The sequence below is a fragment of the Cucumis melo genome, chromosome 1 (genome assembly GCF_025177605.1).
Source record: "Cucumis melo cultivar AY chromosome 1, USDA_Cmelo_AY_1.0, whole genome shotgun sequence".
In the NCBI taxonomy this organism is placed as follows: domain Eukaryota; kingdom Viridiplantae; phylum Streptophyta; class Magnoliopsida; order Cucurbitales; family Cucurbitaceae; genus Cucumis; species Cucumis melo.
Genome location: NC_066857.1, coordinates 7,779,435 through 7,793,165, shown reverse-complemented (window position 1 = coordinate 7,793,165; position 13,731 = coordinate 7,779,435). Strand labels below are relative to the sequence as shown.

Sequence of the window (13,731 nt, the reverse complement as noted above, 5' to 3'; positions counted from 1 at the left end):
CCGAAACCGAACCCGCTCCACGCTCGCGCACGCCCGCTCCGAGTCGTAAGCCGAGCCCGCGCACGCCCATCCCACGCCACGAGCCGCGCCGGTCTGCACCACGAGCCGCGCCTGTCTGCCCCGCAAGCCGAGCCGATCCCCAACCTTCAACCCGAGCCAGTCCCTGCTCCCCCAGCCGAGCCGCCAAGCCTATTTGGCTCTTTCCATCCAATTTTTGGTAAATTAATTAATTATTTTGGCTTACCCAGCAAGACTCAAATTTTTGGGCACTAAATGATTTAATTTGGAATTAAATTAGATTATTTCTCCTTAAGGGACGTCCTGGACCAAGTAACTGCTGCAGCGGGGGATTTCTTCAGTAGGGGCTTGAGCACTGCAACCTCTCTCTAGGGTAAGTCATTTCAAATGAGTCTTGAACCGTTAGTCGTTGGTGACCTAATTACGAATCTTGGCATATTACACAGTTAGGACCTCGTCGCTTGGAAAGCGTACTGCCTCGCGGTTAGGACTCGTCAAGTAAATCTCCAGGTAAGAGATTCTACTACTAGCTCCATGCTTAGAAATATGAGATGATGTAAATGACGGTATGGTTATACTATAGCCTGTTATGTGTGGCGAGAGCTGTTATAGCTATACGACGAATGTCGAGACGGAGAGGGCAGAGATGATTTATATGATATGTTATATGCTGATGCCATGTGTATGTATACTGCAATTAGGGTACCTGTTAGCTTGATCTGTTAGAGTCGTACCTGCATGAGTGTCCTTCGGGATCACCACCTATTGAGGACTGTGTGGTCCGACGGGACGCCAGTCTAGCATGGATATAGATATGACTCGAGTGACTCGACGGGGTCCTCGCATCCCGACTGTCCTAGGTGTCCCCCGGGGCTCCGAAGACCAGAGATACGTTCCTACGGGAGCGCATGTTGCACGTGTTCGGGAACGTGCCAGAGATTGGGTACCAGTTACAGGACTCTGACAGGAAGTTAACAGGCACCTAGTGGGACTAGTAGTGGGTCCCTTACTGAGTATTTTATACTCACTCTCTTCATTTTACGTTTTCAGGTAGAGGACGAGGCAAGGGCAAGGGCAAGCTGGCGAGCGACCCGAAGTGACCGTGGAGGGCCATAGGGACTACTGCTTCCGCTTATCCTTATTTTAGACTTTCGTATTTGAGTTTGAGTACTTTTCATTACTGAGCATCTTTTTATGTAGACAGGGCCCGAGTAGGACTTTAGAATGCATTTCACTTTTTTGCATAACTACCTTGTTTAAATTTTCATAAATAAAAATTTCTTAAACCTTATGCGTCTTTAATAAATTTCATGACTTAAACCACTTGTTCTATATTTAGTAATGACTTCGATTCAGTATAAGGAGTTGGGTCGTTACAGTTGGTATCAGAGCACAGTGTTTTAGGTTCTGTAGACTGACCTACGATGTAAGTCATTTTTGTTTTGGTTTTACTTCACCCTATGGCTATACGGTCCTTCGGCACTCGCCAGGTATGTTTAAAGCCTTGCTAATGTTAAGATTACGATTTTGCCTGAATAGTCTAGACCTAGAGATAGGGTGTTAAGTTCTTGTGGTGAAAAGTTTGTTGGTGAATTTTAGGGAGAATGCCGCCACGTAGAGGTGCACGCCGAGGAGGTGGTAGGAGAGGCAGAGGAGCCGGTCGTGGCCCCCTGCTGCACCGGCAGTCGACCCAAACGCACCGGTCACCCAGGCGGACCTCGCCGCGATGGAGCAGCGTTATCAGAACATGCTGCATGCTGCTTTGGCGCCTTTCCTTGCCGCCCCTGTTCAGGCCCAGGCCGTCGCTCCTCCAGCCCCTGAGGAAGCTCCACCAGTACCAGTTCAACTGTCGGCCGAGGCGAAACACTTACGGGACTTTAGGAAGTATAATCCTAAGACCTTTGACGGATCCATGGACAACCCCACAAAGGCCCAAATGTGGTTAACGTCCATAGAGTTTATTTTCCGGTACATGAAGTGCCCAGAAGACCAGAAGGTGCAGTGTGCAGTCTTTTTCTTGGAGGACAGGGGCACCGCCTGGTGGGAGACCGCTGAGAGAATGCTGGGGGGCGATGTCAGCAAGATAACTTGGGAGCAGTTCAAGGAGAACTTCTATGCTAAGTTCTTCTCTGCCAATGTGAAGCACGCCAAGCTGCAAGAGTTCCTAAACTTGGAGCAAGGCGACATGACGGTGGAGCAGTACGACGCCGAGTTCGATATGCTGTCCCGCTTTGCTCCCGATATGGTAAGGGATGAGGCTGCCAGGACAGAGAAATTCGTTAGAGGACTCAGGCTAGACCTTCAAGGCATTGTCAGAGCTCTCCGGCCAGCCACGCATGCTGATGCACTACGTATAGCACTGGATTTGAGCCTACCTAAGAGAGCCAATTCGTCTAAGGCTGCCGGCAGAGGGTCAGCCTTGGGGGAGAAGAGAAAGGTGGAGACGCAGCCTGACGTAGTACCGCAGCGAACACTGAGGTCAGGAGGTGTCTTTCAGAGACACCGACGGGAGCTTGCAGCAGCCGGGAGGACTCTGAGAGAGCTACCCACTTGTACTACCTGTGGGAGAGTCCACGGAGGTCGTTGCTTGGCTGGAAGTGGAGTCTGCTTCAGATGCAGACAGCCGGGGCACACTGCTGATGTGTGTCCTCGGAAACCCTTTGAGACGACACCGCCCCAGCCTTCGGCGTCCCAGCAGGGGAGAGTTTACGCCACTACCCGGCAGGAGGCCGAGCGAGCTGGCACGGTGGTGACAGGTACGCTCCCAATTTTGGGGCATTATGCTTTTGTTCTATTTGACTCTGGGTCATCCCACTCGTTTATATCCTCCGTTTTCGTTCAGCATGTGGGTTTGGAAGTAGAACCCTTGGGTAGTGTTTTGTCGGTTTCTACTCCATCTGGGGAGGTTCTGTTGTCCAAGGAACAAATAAAGGCATGTCGGGTAGAGATAGCGAATCGTATGTTAGACGTGACCTTGCTAGTGTTAGACATGCAGGATTTTGATGTGATACTAGGCATGGATTGGCTGTCAGCCAACCATGCAAATATAGATTGTTTTGGCAAGGAAGTTGTCTTTAACCCTCCCTCCGGGGCTAGTTTCAAATTCAGGGGGGCAGGCATGGTATGTATACCCAAGGTCATCTCAGCCATGAAGGCTAGTAAACTACTCAGCCAGGGTACTTGGGGCATCTTGGCAAGCGTAGTGGATATTAGAGAGCCAGAAGTTTCCCTATCTTCCGAACCAGTAGTAAGGGAGTACCCCGACGTTTTCCCAGACGAACTCCCAGGACTTCCGCCTCCCAGAGAGGTAGACTTCGCCATCGAGTTAGAGCCGGGCACTGCCCCTATCTCGAGGGCCCCTTACAGAATGGCTCCAGTCGAGCTAAAGGAGTTGAAGGTCCAGTTACAGGAGTTGCTGGACAAAGGCTTCATCCGGCCCAGTGTGTCGCCTTGGGGAGCCCCAGTATTGTTCGTGAAGAAGAAGGATGGGTCGATGCGCCTTTGTATTGACTACCGAGAGCTGAACAAGGTGACGGTCAAAAACCGCTACCCCTTGCCCAGGATTGATGACCTGTTCGATCAGTTGCAGGGAGCCACTGTCTTTTCCAAGATCGACTTGCGATCAGGCTATCACCAGTTGAGGATTAGGGACGGTGACATTCCCAAGACGGCCTTTCGTTCGAGGTACGGACATTACGAGTTCGTGGTGATGTCTTTCGGCTTGACTAACGCTCCTGCAGTGTTCATGGATTTGATGAACAGGGTGTTTAAGGACTTTCTAGACTCGTTCGTCATAGTCTTCATTGACGACATCCTGATTTACTCAAAAACTGAGGCTGAGCACGAGGAGCACTTGCACCAGGTTTTGGAGACTCTTCGAGCCAACAAGCTGTATGCCAAGTTCTCCAAGTGTGAATTCTGGTTAAGGAAGGAGACGTTTCTTGGCCACGTGGTTTCCAGTGAGGGAGTTTCAGTGGATCCCGCAAAGATTGAAGCGGTGACCAATTGGCCTCGACCGTCCACGGTTAGTGAAATTCGAAGTTTTCTGGGCTTGGCAGGTTACTACAGGAGGTTCGTGGAAGACTTCTCACGTATAGCCAGCCCGTTGACCCAGCTGACCAGGAAGGGAACCCCTTTTGTATGGAGCCCAGCATGCGAGCGTAGCTTTCAGGAACTTAAACAGAAGCTAGTAACTGTACCGGTCCTGACAGTGCCCGATGGTTCGGGAAACTTTGTGATCTATAGTGATGCCTCCAAGAAGGGACTGGGCTGTGTCCTGATGCAGCAAGGTAAGGTAGTTGCTTATGCCTCCCGCCAGTTGAAGATTCATGAACAGAACTACCCTACCCACGACTTGGAGTTGGCAGCTGTAGTCTTTGCACTGAAGATATGGAGGCACTATCTGTACGGTGAGAAGATTCAGATTTACACCGACCATAAGAGCCTGAAGTACTTCTTCACTCAGAAGGAGTTGAACATGAGGCAGAGGAGGTGGCTCGAGTTGGTGAAAGACTACGACTGCGAGATCCTGTACCACCCAGGTAAAGCAAATGTAGTGGCTGACGCGCTGAGTAGGAAGGTTGCACATTCAGCAGCGCTAATCACCAAGCAGACCCCCTTACTCAGGGATTTTGAGAGAGCCGAGATTGCAGTCTCAGTAGGTGAGGTTACCGCACAGTTGGCTCAGTTGTCGGTTCAGCCAACCTTGAGGCAAAAGATCATCGCTGCTCAGCTGAATGATCCTTACTTGGCAGAGAAACGTCGTATGGTAGAGACAGAGCAAGGTGAAGACTTCTCCATATCCTCTGACGATGGCCTTATGTTTGAGGGACGCCTGTGTGTGCCGGAAGACACCGCAGTTAAGACGAAGCTTTTGACTGAGGCTCACAGTTCTCCGTTTACCATGCACCCTGGGAGTACGAAGATGTACCAGGACTTAAGGAGTGTCTATTGGTGGAGGGGCATGAAGAGGGAAGTGGCAGACTTTGTCAGTAAGTGTTTGGTGTGCCAGCAGGTGAAGGCACCTAGGCAGCATCCAGCAGGGTTTTTGCAACCCTTGAGTGTGCCAGGGTGGAAGTGGGAGAGTGTGTCGATGGACTTTATTACGGGACTGCCCAAGACCCTAAAGGGCTACACGGTGATCTGGGTTGTGGTCGACAGACTCACGAAGTCGGCCCATTTCGTGCCAGGGAAATCCACTTACACTGCCAGTAAGTGGGGGCAGTTATATATGACAGAGATTGTGAGACTACATGGAGTACCCGTATCCATCATTTCAGACAGAGACGCTCGCTTCACATCGAAGTTCTGGAAAGGACTTCAACTTGCTTTAGGTACGAGGTTGGACTTCAGCACAGCATTCCACCCTCAGACCGATGGCCAGACAGAGAGGTTGAACCAGATTTTGGAAGACATGCTGCGAGCCTGCGTACTAGAGTTTTCAGGAAGTTGGGACTCCCATCTGCATCTGATGGAGTTTGCCTATAACAACAGCTACCAGGCTACTATCGGTATGGCACCGTTCGAGGCTCTGTATGGCAAGTGCTGTAGATCCCCTGTCTGCTGGGGCGAGGTTGGAGAGCAGAGGATGCTAGGCCCCGAGTTAGTGCAGACTACCAACGCAGCCATACAGAAGATCCGAGCTCGTATGCTGACAGCACAAAGCAGACAGAAGAGTTATGCTGATGTACGACGTAAGGACCTCGAGTTTGAAGTGGGAGATATGGTCTTTCTGAAGGTAGCACCCATGAAGGGTGTTCTGAGGTTCGCGAAGAAGGGGAAGCTGAGTCCACGCTTCGTAGGGCCGTTCGAGATACTGGAGCGGATTGGCCCCGTGGCTTATCGCTTGGCGCTACCCCCATCCTTTGCGGCAGTGCATGACGTATTCCATATCTCCATGCTGAGGAAATATGTCGCAGACCCAACACATGTGGTGGACTTCGAGCCACTACAGATTAGCGAGAACTTGAGCTACGAGGAGCAGCCTGTCGAGGTCCTGGTGAGGGAGGTCAAGAAGCTTCGCAGTCGAGAAATTCCACTAGTCAAAATCCTTTGGCAGAACCATGGAGTGGAAGAGGCCACGTGGGAGAAAGAAGAGGACATGAGAGCCCAGTACCCCGAGCTGTTCGAGGATTAGAACTTTCGAGGACGAAAGTTTTGTTAGGAGGGAAGATTGTAACGCCCAACAAATTCGATATTTCTTTTTTGTTTTGGCCATTGTCATCAATATTAAGTGTGGTTATGGGAATTTTTTTAATTTATTACAAGAACCTTATCATTTTGATTTTTGTGATTAATTAAGGCTTGGGATTTTCCATTTTTTAGATATTAAGTATTTTTTTTTATTGGGAAATTATTTGGTGAATTATTGTTAATTGAAAGGTGGGTTGGTTGAAATTTTGGTGAGATTTGGGAGAGAGAGAAGATGGTTGGCTTTGATTTAATTAAAGGAAAAGAAAAGAGATTTTTATTATAAAGGAGCCTTGGGTCCCGTGCATAAGGAAGAAAAATCAAAAAAAAAAAAGAAAGGGGAAAAGAAAAGAGAAAAGGGAGAAAACAAAACCCTAGCCGCCGCTCGCCGCCGCCGCGTACCCGAGCCGCCAAGCCCTCCTCCTTCTGTTCGTCAGCTCAGCCGGATCGTTTGCAGCCGCCAGCCGTCGCGTGAAGCCTCGTTCTGCTGCGTCGTCGAGCAGCTCAGCCGAGTCGTTCGCAGCCGCCAGCCGTCGCATGAAGTCGCGTCCTGCCGCGTCGTCGAGCAGCTCAGCCGGATCGTGCGCAGCCGCCAGCCATCGCGTGAAGCCGCGTCCTACCGAGTCGCCGAGCAGCAGCAGTTGACGATCGTCAGCCGCGCGCCTCCAGCCGTCGAAGCCGAACCCACGTTTCGGCCGACGCCCAAACCCGAAATCGACCCGCGCCCGCTCGCCCGAAACCGACCCGCGCCCGCTCGCCCGAAACCGAACCCGCTCCACGCTCGCGCACGCCCGCTCCGAGTCGTAAGCCGAGCCCGCGCACGCCCATCCCACGCCACGAGCCGCACCGGTCTGCACCACGAGCCGCGCCTGTCTGCCCCGCAAGCCGAGCCGATCCCCAACCTTCAAACCGAGCCAGTCCCTGCTCCCCCAGCCGAGCCGCCAAGCCTATTTGGCTCTTTCCATCCAATTTTTGGTAAATTAATTAATTATTTTGGCTTACCCAGCAAGACTCAAATTTTTGGACACTAAATGATTTAATTTGGAATTAAATTAGATTATTTCTCCTTAAGGGACGTCTTGGACCAAGTAACTGCTGCAGCGGGGGATTTCTTCAGTAGGGGCTTGAGCACTGCAACCTCTCTCTAGGGTAAGTCATTTCAAATGAGTCTTGAACCGTTAGTCGTTGGTGACCTAATTACGAATCTTGGCATATTACACAGTTAGGACCTCGTCGCTTGGAAAGCGTACTGCCTCGCGGTTAGGACTCGTCAAGTAAATCTCCAGGTAAGAGATTCTACTACTAGCTCCATGCTTAGAAATATGAGATGATGTAAATGACGGTATGGTTATACTATAGCCTGTTATGTGTGGCGAGAGCTGTTATAGCTATACGACGAATGTCGAGACGGAGAGGGCAGAGATGATTTATATGATATGTTATATGCTGATGCCATGTGTATGTATACTGCAATTAGGGTACCTGTTAGCTTGATCTGTTAGAGTCGTACCTGCATGAGTGTCCTTCGGGATCACCACCTATTGAGGACTGTGTGGTCCGACGGGACGCCAGTCTAGCATGGATATAGATATGACTCGAGTGACTCGACGGGGTCCTCGCATCCCGACTGTCCTAGGTGTCCCCCGGGGCTCCGAAGACCAGAGATACGTTCCTACGGGAGCGCATGTTGCACGTGTTCGGGAACGTGCCAGAGATTGGGTACCAGTTACAGGACTCTGACAGGAAGTTAACAGGCACCTAGTGGGACTAGTAGTGGGTCCCTTACTGAGTATTTTATACTCACTCTCTTCATTTTACGTTTTCAGGTAGAGGACGAGGCAAGGGCAAGGGCAAGCTGGCGAGCGACCCGAAGTGACCGTGGAGGGCCATAGGGACTACTGCTTCCGCTTATCCTTATTTTAGACTTTCGTATTTGAGTTTGAGTACTTTTCATTACTGAGCATCTTTTTATGTAGACAGGGCCCGAGTAGGACTTTAGAATGCATTTCACTTTTTTGCATAACTACCTTGTTTAAATTTTCATAAATAAAAATTTCTTAAACCTTATGCGTCTTTAATAAATTTCATGACTTAAACCACTTGTTCTATATTTAGTAATGACTTCGATTCAGTATAAGGAGTTGGGTCGTTACATACACAACTTACTGCAAATGAGATATCTGACCTTTTAAAGGTGAAATCATGAAGTGCTCCAACCATTGCCCGATATGACTTAGCATACTCAACATTCACTACAAGAAAGGGTATCTACTATGACAGTTCATTTCATCCAAAATTAAAAGGAGGGAAGAAAAAATTGTCATAAAATGTCAAAATGCGCGTTTTTGGCAGAAAAATGCGAAATTGTTTGGATTTGAAGAATTTATGACAGTTTGTGACAGTTTTTAATCTACGACAAATTTTAAATGTCATTGAATATAAATAATAAAATAATTTATTAATTATATATTTTCTTATCTCCTTTCTCTCTACATCTCCACGAAAGGCTCCAAAAACCCTTTCCTTCTTCAATCGACGACGACTGGCCAATCTTTTAAAACCCCAACCCCAATCTTCCCCATGCCCACCGGTTGGCCACACATCGATGATGACCCACGACCAATTCGACCGGAGACACACGATCGACCGATGACTCACGACTATTTCGATCGGTGACCCACGACCTTGAGAAAGCTTTATTTTCTGTCTGCCACGACCTCTCAAAAACCCTTTTAAGTCCGTAAGAATGCTCTTTCTTATTGTTTAGGTGCATTTTCTTTTACTGTGGTTTGGGGTTGTGTACTATGTAGGACTTGCACCGGAGATTTCAAAGGATCTCTATCACTTAAGCAATTATGCTTTCTTTTCTTAATCTCCATTTCTGCACCTTCGGTAAGTATTATGTGATTTATTAGTGGTTTCGATGTTATTGGCTTTTAGCGTTTTAGTTGAATTTAGGTTTTTGGATTTATGGGTTTGTATAGAATGCTTCTTGGGGTATTAGGACATTCGGATCTTTGATGTAGAAAGTTAATGGTTTAACATTGTTTTGTTCTCTATCACCGATTTGTGAATCTAATTCGTGGTTAACACCTCAAGGTTTTGATATGTATTTGCAACCACATTTTGTTGTAGTTTCTACATAGAGATAGTTTGGTTTAGCTTTATTGTGACCAGCTTAAATCTCGCTAGAAACTTAGGAGTCGTGTTTTGGAATTCCTAGTATTCAAAGAGTTAATTTTGTTCGCCCTATATTTTCAAATTATTAGAAGTGGTTGTTGTTAATTGTTGATTTTAGTTGTAATCGTGGATAACTGTGGATATGCTATGATCGAACTTCATTTGGTCCATTGCTAACTTGTTTTTAACCTATTTCTAAATTGAATTGAAAGAGGATTGTTAACGTGATTAATATTTGGTACTTTGAACATGGTAAATAACCCTTGTCTTTGGTGTTTGGACTATGGATATTTTCTTAGCTTGGATAAATAGAGGAGCTACTGAACACTAACATAGTTGTTTTTGTTTTCAGTATGCTCTGTTCAATTTTCATTCCTTTGTGACAGTAATCCTTCTGGGAATTTGTACCTGTACCTAAGTGAAGATGCATTTTTCTGGTATTCTTGAACAAAGAAATGGGTACTTCCTTCTTGTCTCTTTTTCCATATACTACATTGAGATAGATATAAAAAATCAGGTCTAGCATGTCGGCTGAGTGTTTCTTTCATTCTTTCTCAATGAAAACTGTTTCTCTAGGATCTCTGTTTCTTTTAACAATTTTAGTGAAGAATATAATAATGGAGGTAACTTATTGGTTGAGGTATGTATTTGATGTCTCTAGTAAGATAAAACTCAAATATTGTCAGCCTCGTTTGCATTTAATTGAATTGTTTGTTGTGTTGCATCAAGCCATTGGAGCCTTTACTTTTTTACCAAAAGAAGGATGAACTGTTTTAACTTCTAAATCTGGCCATGTCTTTTACAAATTGTTCCACAATTTCGTTCATTTTACCATATTTTTTTGGATCCCTTAACAGTTTAATTGATCATCAGAACAAAAAAAAAATAACATTTGAAATATAGATTTTTTTGATCTATTGATGCTTTTCATTTCTCTCTTAGATTCATCCGTAGTCTAATGGAAAAAGAATAATTCTCAATAACTCTCAAAAAGCATTAATTCTTGTTGTGCCAAAAATCATCTATTAGTTGTTTGTTAGTTGAACTACATGAACCGATTTGAAACTAGGTACGTTTTTGTGAACTCGTCAATTCAAGAACTCCGATTTGAAACTAGGTACGTTTTTGTGAACTCGTCAATTCAAGAACTTAGCTATGTTTTGGTTCTTAAGAATTCATTTACTTGAATTGAAAGATACTTGAAAGAGTTGTTTACTGTTAAGTTGTGTTTTTCATCTCTTTAAAAAGTTGAAGTTCTGTTATTATCTTTTCCATCTTCTCACGATTCTACCAAAAAGTGGATAGTTATTAGTTTATTACTCATTTCTTAATCAATAGTATGACTTCGAGGGATGAGTTTTGTGGTTGTATTGAAACAGGAGAAATTATATGTGATAAGCTATGTACGACATTTGAATCATTTGATCCTGTTTACTCTTCTACATTTATTCTTTTTGCTTTTATTTGATATGGATCAACTCTTGCTAGAATCAATATGTCACATACCTTTAGTTAATTTGTCAAGAACTCTTCTGCAAAGAAGAGATTAGTATGTCATATATTCTCTATGGTATAGTTATGTTCACCAAGTGATGAAGTTGAAGGCACTTTTATAATTGTAAAATAGAAGTTAATGCGTTGAATTCCACCATGGCACTTTTATGTTTACATTTTTCTTATGTCTCTCCTATTTTTAACAATGCATATCTCCCCCACAGTAGTTGAATTGTATTCAAACATTCCAACCTTGAAATTGTAATTTGATTATGTTTGACATTTGGAGTGAAAATCGCGTTACTTTCATTTTATCTGCAGGATCAATGGATAAAAGCACTACCCCGCTTGAGGATATTTCATCTTAAAACGTATCCTTAATCTTTTTCTTTTTCTGGAAAACTGCAGTGTGCGTTATTTGATATTTTCATGTATGGCTTAAAGGCTGGTTGCATTTTCAGTTTGAGATTTCTAAGCATTCTTAGTTGGACTGGTATGTTCAACATGGTTGAGATTTCTATTGGCATATTTCGTTGGACTTGTTTTGACGAATTGGTGGAAGTCGATTGTATAGGGTGGACCACATTTCTGTTAGAATTGTTTGTTACAAGGGGAGACCATCTGAAGGTTATATATAGGTAAAGGAGAGAAGGATAAGGGGAGGAAAATTTTCATGAAGTAGTGGGCACTGTGGCTCTAGAGAAAGAGTCTTCAATGATAGTCTTTTTCGTTTATGAATTACATATTGTAATCATTGAGCTCTTTCGTTTACATTGCTGATCGTTGAGTTCCTTCGTTTACTTTTTTAGCTATTTCATATTGTAATCGTTGAGCTCCTTCGTTTACACTTCCGATCGTTGAGTTCCTTCGTTTACCTTTTTGGATATTTCATATTGTAATCGTTGAGCTCCTTCGTTTACATTGTTGATCGTTGAGTTTCTTCGTTTACCTTTTTGGCTATTTCATATTGTAATCGTTGAGCTCCTTCGTTTACACTTCCGATCGTTGAGTTCCTTCGTTTACCTTTTTGGATATTTCATATTGTAATCGTTGAGCTCCTTCGTTTACATTGTTGATCGTTGAGTTCCATCGTTTACCTTTTTAGCTATTTCGTATTGTAATTGTTGAGCTCCTTCGTTTACACTTCCGATCGTTTAGTTCCTTCGTTTACCTTTTTGGATATTTCATATTGTAATAAACCTTACGAAGGGTGCTGCCTTTTGGATAAACCCTTTAAAAAACTGTATTGACCCAGATGTAACCGAAAGGTATGTCATACTTACTTTTACCTTTACTTCCTTTTTTCTTAAGTAGTTCAAACTCTGATATTACTTTTACCCAAATTACTAAAATGCAGTTTTTGAAGTTCATCAAATTATCTCCACTGATTTAGTATCTGTAACTTGAATACACTTTTTGCTAAGATGAGACACTCTGTTTTACTTGCCAGGCGCTAAAAGTTGTTCTCAGCCTTCTACTTCAAATTCCAACACTTCATAATCCATTTTCATTCAAAAGGTTGGTTTTCTCTCCATTCGTACTTTGCGCTAGTGCATCGTTCGATCAATTTTTTTACTTTTAGCCATTGAAATGCTTGTAGGTGTTTTATTTTTCTCTTTTTTATTCTTTTTAATAGCCCAGTTTGAAATAGGCTATCTTACCAGGCTATTAAAAGCCTTATTTCTTGTAGTGCCTACAGCATGTTATACATTATTGAGAGAAGAAAAGTATTGGTTTTGTAAGATTTTGTCTGAAATTAAAGTTCCAAAAGGGTATTCATCAAATATTAGAAGTCTTGTCTCCTTGGATGACTTCAAACTTAATGGCCTTAAATCGCATGGCAGTTACAGCTTAATTCAACAATTGCAATACATTCAATCCTATCGAAGAATGTGATATACACTATAAGTAGACTGTGTTTTTTCTTCAATGCGATTTACGCTAAAAGTTTCTTCGTATCAGAGTTTGATGCATTGCAAAAAGATATAGTTATGACTTTATGTAATCTTGAGAAGTATTTTCCACCCTCTTTTTTCACAATTATGGTTCATCTCATTATTCATCTTGTGAGAGAAGTAAAGCTTTGTGGTCCTGTATATTTGCGGTGGATGTACCCATTTAAAAGATACATGAAAGTGTTAAAAAAGTTTTGTTCGTAATAGAAATCAACTTGAAGGATGCATTGCAGAAGCACAACTATGTGAAGAGGCTGTTGAATTCTATTCGGACTTCCTTTCTGGATTAGATCTAATTGGTCTTGGATCACTAAATTCAAAGAAAGACAAACAACCCGATAGACTGCTATCAGCGGAAATATATGTTCGTCCCGATATACAACAATTGAAGCAAGCACATCTTCACATTTATAGAACACTAAAGAAGTATATCCATATATAGATTATGTTGTCTTATCATCATACACCAACGTTTGCACCCACACCAATTCAAAATGCTCCCGTTGCACTACGATTCTTACTACGAATAGTTGAACATATGGGGTCAACAATTCAAATCACCACACCATATGACGTATTTGGGGTCCGAAGAAAATGTTCCATAATGATTGAGTCGTTGAAGGATTTCTCTTTTATGTGATCACTAGCTACCGCTTGCCTTGATGCGTACATAATCTAAGATATGTTATTACAGTGTTACTCTTTAGTAAATATGTTTGAAATTTATTTTTTTTCAATGTCTTTGTAATGCACTTGTAGGTATCTATACACACGTATGGAATCATCGAGAACTTTGAATCTATACAAGTTCGTTGATGCTGGATCAATTAGTTGTAGGAGTTCTAAAGAAGAACGTGCCCAATTGTTGACTACTCGATTACTTAGAACAGATTAC

General features: G+C 43.9%; 1 long non-coding RNA gene across 2 annotated transcripts; it reads left to right on the top strand.

Moving 5' to 3' along the window:
• Nucleotides 1–313: 313 nt before the first annotated feature.
• Nucleotides 314–8,161, top strand: LOC127150942 (uncharacterized). Of its 2 annotated transcripts, none has more exons than XR_007823573.1 (3): nt 314–391; nt 465–528; nt 8,034–8,161. It is a non-coding gene; the product is annotated as an uncharacterized LOC127150942 (long non-coding RNA). The 2 variants fall into 2 exon arrangements; XR_007823572.1 differs by lacking the exon at nt 8,034–8,161 and adding an exon at nt 1,069–1,196.
• The last annotated feature ends 5,570 nt before the right edge of the window (nt 8,162–13,731 follow it).